The following is a 16,364-nucleotide window of genomic DNA, read 5'->3' as shown; positions in this document are numbered from 1 at the left end:
GTTCACCTGAAATCAGCGGTTACAATGAGCTCTGTACTTTCATTGTTCATTTTCCATAACAAGAAGGCAAGAAAAATATTGGTCACTGGAGGCTGAATTTGTCAGGGAAGCCTGTTTGTTTTAGGCTTTACTTGACGACCATCATAAAGTGATTGTTGTTGGTTTTCGTTTATTTCTTATTTCTCATGCGATTTTAGATCTCTGGAATCACTGTTGATTTTCTAAGATTGATCCATACTCTTCACCTTCTCACCATTTTAAATATAATTTAGATGCCAATACTCTCCTTGAAACATGATTGATAAGTATGTTCTCATTGGATTCTTTGCAGGAAAAAATAAGAACCTACTATGAAATGAAAAATGAGTTAAATAGCTGAAAGTGGAATTTTAAAAATCTTCTTCATTTTGTGCAGAAAAAGCTATTGTGATTCATAGATTTATCTATGACAGAAAAAAAAAGTTGCTAGAGAAGACATTGTCCCCGTTTTAGGGCAGAAAATGACCCTAGAGAAAAGTGAATTCCACTTTTCAATCAGCCACAAGGCTTCCTTCACCATACTTTTCCTCTATGTCCTAGGTGAGTCAGACCCTGGAAATCTCTATTTTATATCCTTGTTAAAGCTCCTATTCTCTAAATGATGTTAAAAATACAATCTAATAAAGAATGATCCTTTTCAGAAGGAAGGTGGATTATAACATGAAACTACTTAAAGTGAGAGATAACTGCAGAGGATGAATAGCAGGGGGTCTGTTCCCTCTAGGAGTTCAGAGCCTGAATCAGGAGTCAGCATTTTTTTTTATAAAGGGCCACTAGGAAATATTTTTAGCTTTTTGTTGTTTATGTCCTCTGTAGTCTTTGCAGCATGAATACTTAACTCTGAGTATACTCAGTACTGCCTCTGTACTCTGTAGAACAAAAGCTGCCCAAAACAAGAAATAGCTGAGTATGGCTGGGTTCTGACAATATTTGCATTTTACTTTGGACACTGAAATTTGAATATCATTATTTTTACCTGTCACAAAATGGGATTCTTTAGGTTTGTTTTTAACCATTTAGAAAATGTAAAAACCTCTCTTAGTTCATGGCTTGTACAAAAATAGGTGATGGGTCAGAGTTTGCCACTCCCCTGGTCTAGAGAGTTGGAAAGTGCCTTTATTTCATAATCAGGTGTCAGGGTTGGAAGAGTAATGCTTTTCTTCAAGAGTGGAGAATAGTGCTTTTCCCTTAGTGCTATTTGAAAATACATTACAAAAGCTCTTGTTGCTGTCATTTGCAGATATTTTCTATGATAGAATTTTTCTCATTCAGGCACACGAAGAGATCAGACATGGGAGAGTCAGAGAAGATAGCAGATGATTCCAGCTGAAGGAGCTGGAAGAGCTTTGCCTTCTATTAGCTCCCCAGGGCTCCACATGCCAGTGTTTAGCATGGACAAAAGTTGGCAGTGGCCAGAATATTGAGGGCAAATTGTTAGCAGGATTTTTTTTTAATTTCAAGACTGAGGGTTTAGGACAAGACCTTGAAAGAGTCTGACTCCCAGATAAACACTTCAAGTGTGTTAGAAAAGGATAATGTAGTCTAATCTTGGAGTTAATGAGGGTCAAATTAAATAATCATTAGTAACAGTCAGAAATTAGCGAAAAAATTTTCACCTGGCGCTTGTTTAAACAGCTTGCTGCTAATATAAGTTCTTTAACTTAGTTCTGAAAATGATATTAAAGATAGATATATCAGGGGCGCCTGGGTGGCGCAGTCGTTAAGCGTCTGACTTCAGCCAGGTCACGATCTCGCGGTCCGTGAGTTCGAGCCCCGCGTCAGGCTCTTGGCTGATGGCTCAGAGTCTGGAGCCTGTTTCCGATTCTGTGTCTCCCTCTCTCTCTGCCCCTCCCCCGTTCATGCTCTGTCTCTCTCTGTCCCAAAAATAAATAAACGTTGAAAAAATAAATAAATAAAAAATAAAAAAAGATAGATATATCAGTGATATTATATTTTGACTTAAAAACTATTTAATCCTTTATCTCTCTCCCCTCCTCCCCCCTTTTCTTTCTCTCCCTTCCTCAATGTGAGCTAGTTAAACCTAATAATTTATAAGGTGGTTTCCAAACCCAGATAATCAATAGAATAGCCTAGAGGCATCTTTTTAAAATATATATTCCCTCGTCCCAAATTAACTGAATCAAAATCTGGAGAGTTGGCCTGTGATCATCCATTGGCTTGTTGTTTGTGTTTCAACAAGCTTTCCAGGTGATGATTGGTGATGAACACCCGCTTTAGGAAGCACTGCATTAGAGCAGTGATTCTCAAACTTAAATGAACATCAGAATGATCTAGACAGCTTATTAAAACAGAGATTGTTGGGCTTGATTCCTGTGGGTCTGGAGTGGGGTCTAAGAATATTTATTTCTAAACAGATTCCCAGGTGCTACTGGAGCAACTGGCCTAAAGACTATACGCTTATGACCAAGAGTCCTATCTTCAGTTTGGCTCAAGGTTTGAACCACTACTTAAAAGTTTCGATGGCAACTGTAAACATCTAAGGACTTATAGCAAACATTAATCTCACCGTGGAATTCCTAAAGATAAACACATTTGGTGCTTAAATATTCAGTTAACAGAAATAGATTCGGCAAAGCACCATGACACCATGGAAATGACTCTCATGGTTGGTTTCATCAGCCCTCTGGAGTTGAAATGTGTCCATAGGCATTTGCTCTTATTAGGGGCATTTGAATTCTGTCACCTCCTAGAGAGGGCCTTGGGGCTTCTCAGAATCAAAGGGTTGTAGAAAATTAGATTTGATTTAATTTCTGTGTAAGTGGAAGACCAAAGTGACACAAAATCTGTCCATTAAAAATTCTCAATATGGGTCATTATTCTTATATTCTTTGGTTTATTGGGACCGTTAAGATTCCCTCCCCCTCAGTGCTTCAATTAAATGTTGAAAATAATCTCCAGATTACTGGTCTGTACCTGCTAATTGTTTGTGTCTCAAACATAGATTTGTTGCCAGTAGGAGCTAGGGGATGAGGGGACAGTGACATCTGAGTTCCCTTCTCTGTGTTTCATTTAATTCTTTAATAACTCTAATAGGAAAAGGATAAGGAAGCTACAGCTCACAGAGATTAACTCACCCAAGATACATAAGGAGCAAGTTTTGGATCAGGATTCATACATAGTTCTGTCAGACTCTACTATGTCTTGCTGACACATAGACTTAAAGTTCTTTGACACAGAAACTGTTGAAAATAATAATAAGCCAAAATAGAATTGGAAGGTGACACAGAATCTTCTTATCCGAGCTTGCCTTGATTTTATTTGAATTTGATTTTTAGGACCTGCACACATATGTCAACATGCTTTTATGAGTGTTTTATAAATAAATTCTGATTTTAAGTTAGTTAAGACATGTAAAACTTTCTGGGCAAACACTGAAGAAAATCATCAAGATCTATAGAAACGTCTTAGAACATGCTGATTCTACTGAGCTATATTTACCACGAAGAGACACTTCTATGATGTTGTGAATCTCTGCCAAAATGTCAACCTTGTCCTCTGCATCCAAAAATTCATAAAAATGGGAGAGACTCCAAAGAGGCAAGGGACAGGGGACTTCTGGGAGTAGGACAGAGGGAGCTGGAAGGAGTGTGCTCTAGGAAGACTAATGGGGACATTTTGGAGGAAGTACACCTAAAGTTAATCACATAGCCTCAAAGGGTCTCCCTGAGAGCCAAGGTCAGTTACTTTGTAGACTCCAACAAATCCATGAAAGCCAGTACTAGTGCAAAGATGTTTTCATCTCCTGCCTTCTGTTTATGGATGCCTGCATCGTGGGCATATTAAAATAGCTTTTTTGAAATCAGCAGCTTCCAGAATTTTTAGCCAAACCTCATATGCTGTAAACACAACCCTGGATACCAGCAGATTTGTCTTGCTTAGAGTAAGAATTCCACATTTGCCTATAAATATTTATCTCTGAGAAGATCTACTTCTTAATGTTTGATCTCATCATAAGATTTTGCTTTAAAAAATTGTTACAAATTTTACTGAGTGCTTATTTTGTTCCAGTGATGCCACATGAGTACATGGAATGAGTCCTTTCATCTAATGCTCACAACAGCCTCCTAGATAAGTGTCATTATTATCATCCTCATTTGACAGAAGAGGACATAGCTTAGCGTGGTTAAGTAACTTGCCCAAGATCTAACAGGATGAGGTAAACCAGGGAATTAGAATCCAGGGCCTGCATCCCTAATGACATCATTCTGCCTCTCAATATTTACACAAACTTAGATCAGTAGTTCTCAGTCCTGGATGCACATTAGAATCATCTGGGACATTGTATTGGGCAGGGGGTGGGGGGACCTGATGCTTGAATGATACCTTAAGAGTTCTGATTTAATTCATGGGAAGTGGGACCAGTGAAAAATAGTTTCAAAAGCTGCCCAGGTGGTTTCTAATGTTCAGCCAATACCTAAGCTTCAAAAGTATTTCTGTCTGTGTTCCACCTCTCCCCCCGTGGCTATGATTTAATTGGTCTGGCATGTAAACTGAGTTTTAAGACTTCTTTCTTGTTGTTCTTACAATGCATTTTTTAAATGTTTTTTTTTTAATTTAAATCCAAGTTAATTAACATAGTGTAATGAGGATTTCAGAAATAGAATTTAGGGATTCATCACTTACATATAACACCCAGTGCTCATCCCAACAAGTGTCCTCCCTAATTTCCCTTGCCCATTTAGCCCATCCCCCCCCAAACACCCTGCCAGCAGCCCTCAGTTTGTTCTCTGTATTTTAGAATCTCATGGTTTGTCTCCCTCTGTTCTTATATTATTTTTGCTACCCTTCCCTTATGTTCACCTGTTTTGTTTCTTAAATTCCACATATGAGTGAAATCATGATATTTGTCTTTCTCTGACTGACTTATTTTGCTTAGCATAATACACTCTAGTTCCATCCACGTAGTTGCAAATGGCAAGATTTCATTCTTTTTGATTGCCGACTAATATTCCATTGTGTATATATACCATATCTTCTTTATCCATTCATCAATTTACCCAAATGATACAGGAGTGGTGATTCGAAGGGGTGCATGCACCCCAATGTTTATAGCAGTCCTATTAACAATAGCCAAGGTATGGAAAGAACTTCAATGTCCATCAACTGAGATTTAAGACTTTTAAAAATCTTTGCTCTACTCCCCAGCCTCCAGATTATCGTAATATGTGAAGAAATTTAAGAACCTCTGTTCTAGTAGCTCTTAAACTCTGGTCAGTATCCAAATCATGAGTAGAACTTGATAAAAATGCAGAAGTCCAAGCCTTGTTCTACCTCACTGGGCCTGGGCCTCTGTGGATTTCAAAGTTACATGCACATTAAAACCATCTGGAGAGATTGTTAAGTGACAGTTTTCTGCATACCCCCCCCCCAAGATCCTGATTCATTAGATCAGGGTGAACTTAAAATTTTGCATTTTTAATAAGCTCACAGGTGATGTCATGCTGCTTGTCTGGAGATCACAAAGAAATGGAATTTTCTTCCCAGGGACACTGGTCAATGTGTGCAGGCATTTTTTTTGTCCCAACGGGGATAATAGAAGAATTCTGTTGGTTTCTAGTGGGCAGTAGCCAGGGGTGCTGCTGAACATCCTACCATGCACAGGAGAGTCCCTACACCTCCATCCCCCTCAAACAATACAATTATCCAGTTCAAAATGTCAATAATGCCAAAGTTGGGAACTCTGCTCTGGATTTTAAAGAGATGTTTAGATTATTATAACCCAGATTATTTATAGATTTGGAGCAAAAAATCTAGAACTCTTAATATCATCTTTAACCAACTATATGGTGTACATTGTAAAATGGTATAGAACATTGTGATTTTTATTTCTAAACATAAGACTATAGCTTTTGGGTGTATTTCAGAGGGTTCCAAATCTTGTATGAGTTCACCTTGAAACTACACAAACATAAGAACTTGCTATGAAAACTATTAGAAGATAATTATTCTTTTTTTTTAAAGTAGTGAACATAGGAACTAATAATAAAGTCAGTGTTCATAGTGTTATTTTTTATTGAGGAATAACGACCTACAATGTTGTGTTCTAGGTGTACAGCATAGTGACTGGAGAGACATTATAAAATGGTCACCACAATAAGCTAGTCACCATCAAGTGTATAGTCACTATACAAAGTTGTTATGATGTTATTCCCTATGTTGTCTATTATGTTCTCATGTCTTATTTTATAACTGGTAGATTATACACCTTTTCATCTCTTTCACCTATTTCATCCATCCCTCCCCCATCCTCCTTTCTGGCAATCATCAGTTTCTTTGTACCTATGAGTCTTTTGTTCATTTTGTTTCGTATATTCCACAAGTGAAGTCCTATGGTATTTGTCCTCTATATTTCAGAGTCTCTTATGTTCGTCCCTCTCCCTGTTTTTATATTATTTCTGCTTCCCTTCCCTTCTGTTCATCTGTTTTGTATCTTAAATTCCACACATGAAGTCATATGATATTTGTCTTTCTCTGACTAATTTCACTTAACGTAATACACTCAGGTTCCATCCATGTTGTTGCAAATGGCAAGATTTCATTCTTTTTGATTGCCAAGTAATACTCCATTGTATATATATATACCACATCTTCTTTATCCACTTATTTGTCGTTGGACCTTTGGGCTCTTTCCATACTTTGGCTATTGTCCATAGCACTGCTATAAACATTGGGGTGCATGTGTCCTTTTGAAACAGCACACCTGTATCTTTTGGATAAATACCTAGTAGTGAAATTGCTGGATAGTGGGGTAGCTCTATTTTTAATTTTTTGAGGACCCACCATACTGTTTTCTATAGCACCTGAATCAGTTTAAATTCCTACCGACAGGGCACGAGGGTTTCCTTTTCTCTACATCCTCACCAACACTTAGTGCTCTTGAGCAGCAACATTGTCTTATAGGAGGGGGAAAACAGTTCTGTTCAAAACAATTCACCAGGTCTGACAATAACAAAGAAAAACATGGGGTTGAGATTTGAGAAGGGAAATAAACTGAGTGCAGACAAATCATACAATTAACTTAAATGGTCTTCTTGAAAATAAACAAAATGATTTCAGAATTCACAAGTAGAAGGGGAGGTCTTGGTCTTATTTTTTAAAAATGTTCATTAAGCTCCAGTGCTTGTTTGCTGCTATGCTTAACTGTGGTCATGCTGAGTAAAGCAATGGCCAGATGAAAGTTGTATTCATGAGGTGTTAATGTTTACATCTTATTATTTGCAGTCTCTCAGAGAAAGCAAAAGTAACCCCAAATACTGCTATGCCTCTGGCAGTGTCCAACTGGTTTCTTGGCCAACAGTGTCACTTCAGGGTGCAATGAACTGGTTTATTCTACAGTGGTCACAGTTATTGATGACAAGAGACTTTGTATTTTTATATGGCACATCTTTTGGTCTGCGTGAAAACAAATGTTTTGAATGTTAACTATTCTCTGACACTTGGGAATTACTGTTACCCTTCCCGTTTCCATTAGGTCAATATATGATGGTTCATGGCAATATAGTACAAGTTTAAAATTTCAGTACAGGAAGTAGTCTTAGTAACCTGTGGCTCTCCTCTGCTAGGTACTGGGTCAAACTGCAAGAGTATTTTAGAGTATCATCAAGTTCCATGATTGCAGCTTGATTACCACAATGATAACAATAGTTTGGATCACTTGTTTCTAATCTTAAAGGGAAAGTTTTCAACTTCTCACTGTTCCTTTGATGTTAGCTGTGGGTTTGGCATATATGGTCCTTCTTATGTTGAGGTATGTTTCCTCTATATTCACTTTGTTGGGAGTTTTTATCATTAATGGTTGTTGAATTTTGACACATCTTTCTTTGTGTCTGTTGAGATGATCATATGATTTTTATCCTTCATTTTGTTAATGTAGTGTATCATACTGAGCGCAGATATTGAGACATCCTTGCATCCCTGAAATAAGTCCCACTTGACCATGGTGTAGGATCCCTTTAATGTATTTTTGAGTTGAGTTTGCTAGTATATGTTGAGGATTTTTGCATCTATGCTTATCAGAGATATTGGCCTGTAATTTTCTTTTTTTGTAGTGTCTTCGGTTTTAGGGTCAGGGTGATGCTGACCTTGTGGTATAAGCTTGGAAGCATTTGTTCCTCTTCAACTTTTTGGAATAGCTTGAGAATAATGGGTAGTAATTTTTAAAATGTTTGGTAGAATTCATCTGTGAAGATTTTGGTTTTTTGAGTTTTTTGATTACCGATACAATTTTATTAGTAATAATTGTTGTGTACAGATTTTGTAGTTCCTATGGATTTAGTCTTAGATTGTATATTTCTAGGAATTCATCCATTTCTTCTAAGTTCTCCAATTTGTCGGTGTGTAATTGTTCAGAGTAGTCTTTTATGATTGTATTTCTGCAGTATTGACTGTAACTTCTCTTTGATAAGGGTGTGGGGAGATTCTGGCACTTTATTGTGAGCTTTATTCTACGTCCCAAACAAAACTTAGTAGTAGACCACTAAGGGATACATTCAAAGTAAAGTTTGAGTCTGACATGTCTACTGAGCAAACCCAATCATCTGCACTTTGGAAATAAAAACAAAAGTTCAGGGACTGGTCCAAATTTCAAACAAGTTAAAATTCGGATGTTGATAGCTGTCTCCCACCATCCACTTAATGCATTTTCTTCTCGGACAAGTGTACCATTCAAGATTGTGTTCCATTTTTAAGTGCCCTAATTATACATGCGTTTGAGTGATAACAATACCAGCAAAGAGTGCTCTTTCTCTGTGGAATGTCATCTTTCCAGTTTTCTGCAGTCTGTAGATATTGTGTGAGTAAATAAATATTAGTTCGAATAACCTCTCATTCCCATTAAAGTGGAGAGATACAATTAGGTGAAATCTGTTGGTAAGATTGTCTGTTTGCCCATCATAAGCAGGGAGGGTGCTCACCTTCTACCCTTAGAAGCTGCATGATTGTCAACATTTCAATAGCAGCTTGGCCTTTTCCCTTTGTTAGGATTTTTTTTTATTATTATACCTATTGATTACCTCAAGGAGACTGCATGAATGAACTCCATTCTTCCAATAAGGTGAGGCAGGTTAGGGGATAACTTTTCTTTGTTGTCAAGTTACTATTTTATAATAGAATTTGCAGCAAAAGTCTCCTGCTTGATCTATTCTTGTTTTCTCTGAGATTAAAAGTTAAATACATCTGCATTCTTTGAAACCTGCTGGTAGTGTTCTGACATTCATTTGAAATGTGGAATCTCAGAAGCATTTAGTTGTTTTAAAAGAAAGGACGTCAGCCAGTGCCCTGGAAATTAGTAAATGCCCTTCTGTATTTCTCCATGACTCTGTGAGTACTTGTCCTCCTATCACCCTCATAAGGTAAACCAGCTTTTCTGCCTTGCTCTTTGATTTAAAGATGCCTCACATAGAGGTTTTCACTATATGGATGAATGAAGTAGAAATGGCATTTCACCCACCAGCCCTATTGCTCTCCCTCCCTCCAAGTGCTTACTGGGCAAAACACTGCTCTAGGCACTGTAGAGATACAAAGTGAACTAAATCAAGAAGGTGAGTATTCCCGGGGAACGTCAATACGACTCGACTACTTGAAGCCCTTGATAAAATCCTGGTTGACTTACTTCTCTGCAAAGTATTTAGGTCCTTTGAAGATAGTCACAGAGTTGTAGAAACTGAGAGACAAATAGCAAAGGGTTTTTCTACTGCCCCTTTATTTTCTCTTCAAAATAACTTTGAACAATTCTAGGTAGCCCCATTGGAATTTAGCTCTCTGTAGATTTTCTTTTTTTCAAATATCTGCGCAACTCTGAACTTGGAGATTGGGAATGGAAGGGAGGAGAGGTGTCATACTTCCTTGGACTGGAAATGTGAGACGGTGAAGACAGTCCACCACGACACTTCATTTAGCCAGCTGTACTGACTGGAAAGGTATCCCACAATACACAGACAGACAACATAATGCTCAGACAGAACTAACTCTCCCAGCAATTTTGCCAGCATTAAATGCTCATCTGTTACATCATGCAAACATTTTCGTCTGGGAAAGATGACAAATATTTTTTTTGGGCCTGACTTTCTAAATATATAATACCCACAATTGCTAAACTCATTCGCTGTTCACAAGTGGAGAACAAGAGCTCATAGTTGTTCAGTGAATGTCAGGAGGTATGTTTAGGCTGATTGTAGGGCCATAAAGGGGTCTCCTGAATCAATGCCCTGTATAGCTTCTTTGTTCAAAGTGGGTTGCCCTCCAAGCTCTGCCTGCATGCCATGAATCAGCAGCTAAATGTTAATGTTGAGGACCGCAAAACTGTCAACAGTATACCTCAGAAAAAAAGGTAAACCTTATCGCTCATGACATCTTTTGCAGTGTGAATAAAATGCCAGTTGAAGGGTTTCTCCTAAAGCCTCCTGTTGATACCAGCATAACCTGGGCAAAGTTTTAAAAGAAAGAATCCAAATATAAATTCCAGACCACAGATAGTTTTTATGTCCTTCATATAAATCTAGGTATTTATAGTAAACAAAAAACATGAGATATAAAGGTTTAAATATGGGGGAACAATAAAAAAATTAAAACTAAATATTAAACTTCTATATCCTTAACTAGTCAATTTTTTTAAATGAATGTTTATTTTTGAGAGAGATAGACTGTGCGAGCAGGGGAGGGGCAGAGAGAGAGAGGGAGACACAGAATCCGAAGCAGGCTCCAGGCTCTGAGCTATCAGCCCAGAGCCCGATGCGGGGCTTGAACTCCCAAACTGCGAGATCATGACCTGAGCCAAAGTTGGACGCTTAACTGACTGAGCCACCCAGCCTCCCCTCTATCCTTAAGTAGTTACATAGCTAATTATTTAAATACATATTTTTTTTTCTTGATAAACTCCTGGCCAAATCACCCAGAAAATCAGTTTAAAGTGATTGGAATTTCTGTTAACACAAATTGTTACTAAGCCATTTTGAGTTAGTTGAAATATCCAGAAATGTGTGCATTTTAGAAATATGGTATTTGTGTTTGTTTTTGGAAACAGGGCTCTTAATGTAGTAAAAGTGTTCACTCGTTTCTTATATCATCATGGAATGAAGGTTTTTGCCTAGAGATAGTGAGTTGACTTAAATCTGTTCTGCTTTCCCACAGACAACTCCATCCTACCCCTGTGGTTATGCTCTACGTGCCTTTGAAGCCTTATTTTCCTACAGGCACAGAATAACATTTCCTTCCTTGTCCTCATACACCCTACTTAGAAAATATAAAATAAAGTCCTTCATAATTACTTGGCTGCATGGTCAAGCAGAGCTATGTGTCCAAAGGATAGAGAGAAGTTCTTTCCCCTACTTCCTATTACCCATACGAAACATATTTGGTAGGTTTTTTGATATCTATAACAAAATGACAAACAAGGCTGTGATGGTGTGTGGGTGTATGTGTGTCTCCAAGTGTGTGCCCCATTTTGAATTTTTAAAATCAAAGTATACTGGAGTGATCACAGTACAGATACTGTTGTTACATTGTTTTCCTATTACCTTCACCAAAAAGTATTATATAAAGTAGAGTCCTGGGAAGACCAGCGTTTATTGCATACCTAATCAGTTACCTAAGCTTCGATCAGTTCCAAGGAGTGTTTGTCATCAGGTAGGAAATGGTGAAGTTTTATCCTAGACTTCAACAGTGAAGGACATCATAATTTGAAGGAAATACACATGAGGTAAGCTCCTATGTGGTCATGAAGAAAGCTTGTCAAATCTATTGAGCGCATGTCTGTGTCAGAAAGAAACATTATTTCCCATTTTATCTATAGCAGAAAACACCCCAAAAAACCCAGTTCATTCATATCTTCTACCCCTGCCTCTGGCAACCACCAAACTGTTTTCTGTATCTATGACAGTTTTTGTTGTTGTTGTTGTTTTGTTTTGTTTTAGATTCCACATGGAAGAAATTATACAGTATTTGTCTTTCTCTGATTTATTTCATTTAGCGTAATGTCATCAAGGTCCATCCCTGTTGTTGCAAATGGCAAGATTTCTTTCTTATGGCTGAATAATATTCCATTTCGTATATATACCACATTTTCTTTATCCATTCAGCAATTGATGGACACTTAAGTTGTTTCCATATCTTGGCTATTGTAAGTCAGGCTGCAGTGAACATGAGAGTACACATAAGTTTTCAAAGTAGTGTTTTCATTTTCTTTTTTTTTTTTTTTACATTTATTTATTTATTTGTGAGAGACAGAGACAGAGCACAAGTGGGGGATGGGCAGAGAGAGAAGGAGACACAAAATCCAAAGCAGGCCCCAGGCTCAGAGCAAGTGTTCAGCACAGAGCCCGACACGGGGCTCAAACCCACAAACAACGAGATCATGACCTGAGCCAAAGTCGGACTCTCAACCGACTGAGCCACCCAGGCACCCCTCATTTTCTTATAAATATCCAGAGATGGGATTGCTAGATCATATGGTATTTCATTTTTAATTTTTTGAGGAAGCTCCATACTATTTTCTCTAGTGGCTGCCCCAATTTTTAGTCCCACCAACAGTGCGTAAGGGTTCCCTTTTATCCATATCCTTGCTAACACTTGTTATCGCTTGTCTTTTTGATAATAGCCATTCTAACAGGTATGAGGTAATAGCTCATTGCAGTTTTAATGTGTATTTTCCTGATGATTAATGTTGTAGAGCATCTTCTTATGTACCTATTAGCTATCTGTATGTCATCTTTGGAAAATGTCTATTCATATCTTCCTCCCATTTTTCAATCAGATTTTTGGGGTTTTGTTTTTTGTTTTTTTAACTATTGAGTTGTATGTGTTTTTATACATATTGGACATTAGCCCCTTATCAGGTAAATAATCTGCAAATATTTTTTTCTCATTCAGTAGGTTGCTTTTTCCTTCTGTTCATGGTTTCCTCTGCTGTGAGAAGTTTTTCAGTTGGATGTGATCCCACTTGTATATTTTTGCTTTTGTTGCTTTTGGTGTCAGATTCAAAAAATCATTACCAAGACCTGTGTCAAAGAGCTTACCCTCTATGTTTTCTTCTAGTTTTATGGTTTCAGGTATTACATCCAAGTTTTTAATCCATTTGGAATTAATTTTTGTGTATGGTATAAGATACGGCCCAGTTTCCTTCTTTTGTATGTGGCTGTCAAATTTTTCTAACACCATTTATTGAAGAGACCATCCGTTCCCCCTCATGTATTCTTGGATGCTTCTGTTGTAAATTGACCATATAAGCTTGAGTTTATTTCTGAGCTCTGTATCCTGTTCAATTGATCTATGTGTCTGTTTTTATACGAATACCGTACTGTTTTAATTACTATTGCTTTGACCTATAGTTTGAAGTTAGGTAATGTGATTCCTCCTGCTTTGTTCTTCTTTCTCAAGATTGATTTGGTTATTCAATGTCTTTTACAGTTACATACAAATTTTAGAATTGTTTCTTCCAATTGTGTGAAAAATGCCATTAGAATTTTGATATGGATTGCACTGAATCTGTAGATTGCTTTGGGTAGTATGGACATTTTACAATATTCTTCCAATCCTCATAGATTATTTTTTCCACTTGTGTTATTTTAATTTCTTTCAATAATGTTCTTACAGTTTTCAGTGTACAGATCTTTCACCCTCTTGGTTAAAGTAATTCTTAGGTGTTTTATTCTTTTTTTAATGTAATTTGCTGTAAATAAGATTGTTTTTTAAATATTTCTGATAGTTCAGTAACACGGAACTAATATGGAAACAACAAAATCCTATACGTTGATTTTGTATCCTGCAACTTTATTTATTCTAATAGTTTTTTCATGGTGTCTTAAGGGTTTTCTATATATAATATCATGTTATCTGCAAACAGTAACAGCTTTACTTCTTTTCCAATTTGGATTGCTTTTAGTCCTTTTACTTGCCTAATTGGTATGGCCAGTACTATGTTGAATAAAAGTGGTGAGAGTGGGCATCCTTGTCTTGTTTCTAATCTTAGAGAAAAAGTTTTCAGCTTTTCACTGTTAAGTATGATGTTAGCTATAGTCTTGTCATATGTGGCTTTCATTATGTTGAGGTACTTTCCCTCTATACCCACTTGGTTAAGAGTTTTTATTAAAAATGGATGTTGAATTTTGTCAAATGTTTTTTATACATCTATTGAGATGCTAACATGATTTTTATCCTTCATTTTGTTAATGTTATGTATTACATTCATTTGTGGGTTTTAAACCATTTTTGCATCCATAAAGTAAATTCCACTTGATTATCATGCGTGATCCTTTTATTGCTGAATTTGGTAATATTTTGTTCAGGACTTTGGCGTCTGTGTTCATCACAGATACTGGCCTATAATTTTCTTTTCTTTTCTTTTTTCTTTTTTTTTTTTTTTTTTTTTTTTTTTTTTTTTTTTTTTTTTTTTTTTGGCATCTTTATCTGCTTTTGGTCTCAGGGGAATGTTGGCCTCATAGGAATTCTTCCAAACTCATCTTGTCTCTTGTAATTTTTTGAAAGAGTTTTGGAAGATTTGTTATTAATTGTTTTTTGAATGTTTGATACAATTCACCAGTGAAGCCATCTAGCCTTGGACTTGGGTTTCTTGAGAGAGTCCATCTCATTACTTGTAATTAGTCTTTCAGATGGACATTCTCATTTTTGACTTTTTTTCTCAGACATGACCCTAAACATAGCTCTCTCCTTAAATGCACTAGCTAAATTCACTTTATTTTGAAAAATCTACATAAAGCCACTAGATCTTTAGAAAATACAACTTTTCTTGACAAGCTCAAGAATGTGAGACCTATGAAAGAACAGAGTTTTTGTCAGTTATATAATTTCTATTTCTACAGTTTTGCAACTGAACAGTTGGTCATTTCACACATCCTTTCTATGGACACATGCAACCAATTTTTCTTCTTATATACAAGGGGTTTGGCTTTGGAGGTTTTCCTAACTCATCCTTCAGATACCATTCATTATTAAAGAGGGTGAAAATAATTCAGCTAGCAAATGCTTTTTAAAGATAGTCACCCAATGAATTAAGTTTAAAGAATTTAATAGATTAAATTGGAAGAAGAGGCCAAACGAGATTAAGATAAAAATGGTGAATTATCTTACTGTCCTTTATTAGAACATATAAAAACTAATGCTAATGTGATGAGATATAGCTATCATGTTAGTTATTTTTTACTCATTGCTACTCTCTGAATTTTCTTTAAAGAGAAAGATTAAATCTTTCATGCTGTAATATGAATGTATTCAAGCCTAAAATGTTATTTTACTACATTAAACATTTATGTTTATTGAACATAAATAAAACATTGGCCAGAATATTTGAACATTTTAAATATTTTATGTCACAAATTTACATAGAAATAATACACTAATACTTGAATGGGTGTTCATTTAAACACACACACACACACACACACACACACACACACACACACGTGCGTGCACGCACACACACACACAGCCCAAACAGGTTTTCTAGGATTACCAGCTTCATTTAAATGATAAAGACCTGGATAGAAAAATCGCTTTTCCACATTATCTGGATGGTTGGTTAAGCAGCATCAGTGTGTGCAGGAAGAGCCACATCTGACACTGAATGCCCCATCTTTCCATTGGTTATTCACTGCAGGTAGATGTTGTACTTTTTTCACGAGGCAAACCCATTTTTGTGTTTTGGTTTTGACGCTGCTACAAGAAGAGCAAAGGGACCCACTGAGGTAACACAGAGTTAATAACTGCAGTGTCTGCTACTGTACCGTAGTATCTGCTGCCAGCACTAAGGGAAAGAAGGAAGAGGTTACTAGGGTTCTTAGAATCTAATGGTTTGGAGAAAAGTCTGCAGAACTGGTGCCCAAACCTCCGATAAGACAATGCTGCCCAGCCACCGCTGTGTTTGAGGAGTTTAGAGAAAGCAGCCCTGCAGATGTGGGACTCAGATTCCTGAAGAAGGGAGCATCAGCTGGTGCTGGTGTCTCTGATGGGAGACAGTGTGGCTGCTTATGGGACTGGAAGAAAAGGGGAAACTGGAACCAGAATACCCCTGCCAAAGTGAAGAAACACTGTTGGGGTGCCATGAGCAGGAACAGGAAGCGAAGACAGTAGTAACAGTTTCCTTCTCCCTCCTCCAGTCTTCTCATCTCCCTTTTAGCAGCTATTAGAATAAACAGGGAATCCAATAGAAAGGAAAAATGTGACTTGAAGAGTCCCAGCATTACAAAGTAGAGGAGGGTGATTTGGATGCTAAGAGAGAATAGTTCAGTAGCCTTGGATACTTGTATTAGAAAAGAAGAAATTCTGAAAATATAGGAGCTTAATATCTAACCTTG

This window comes from Felis catus, chromosome A2 (genome assembly GCF_018350175.1).
Source record: "Felis catus isolate Fca126 chromosome A2, F.catus_Fca126_mat1.0, whole genome shotgun sequence".
NCBI classification, from domain to species: Eukaryota; Metazoa; Chordata; class Mammalia; order Carnivora; family Felidae; genus Felis; species Felis catus.
The sequence above is the reverse complement of the archived record's forward strand: the minus strand, read 5'-3'. Positions refer to the sequence as shown.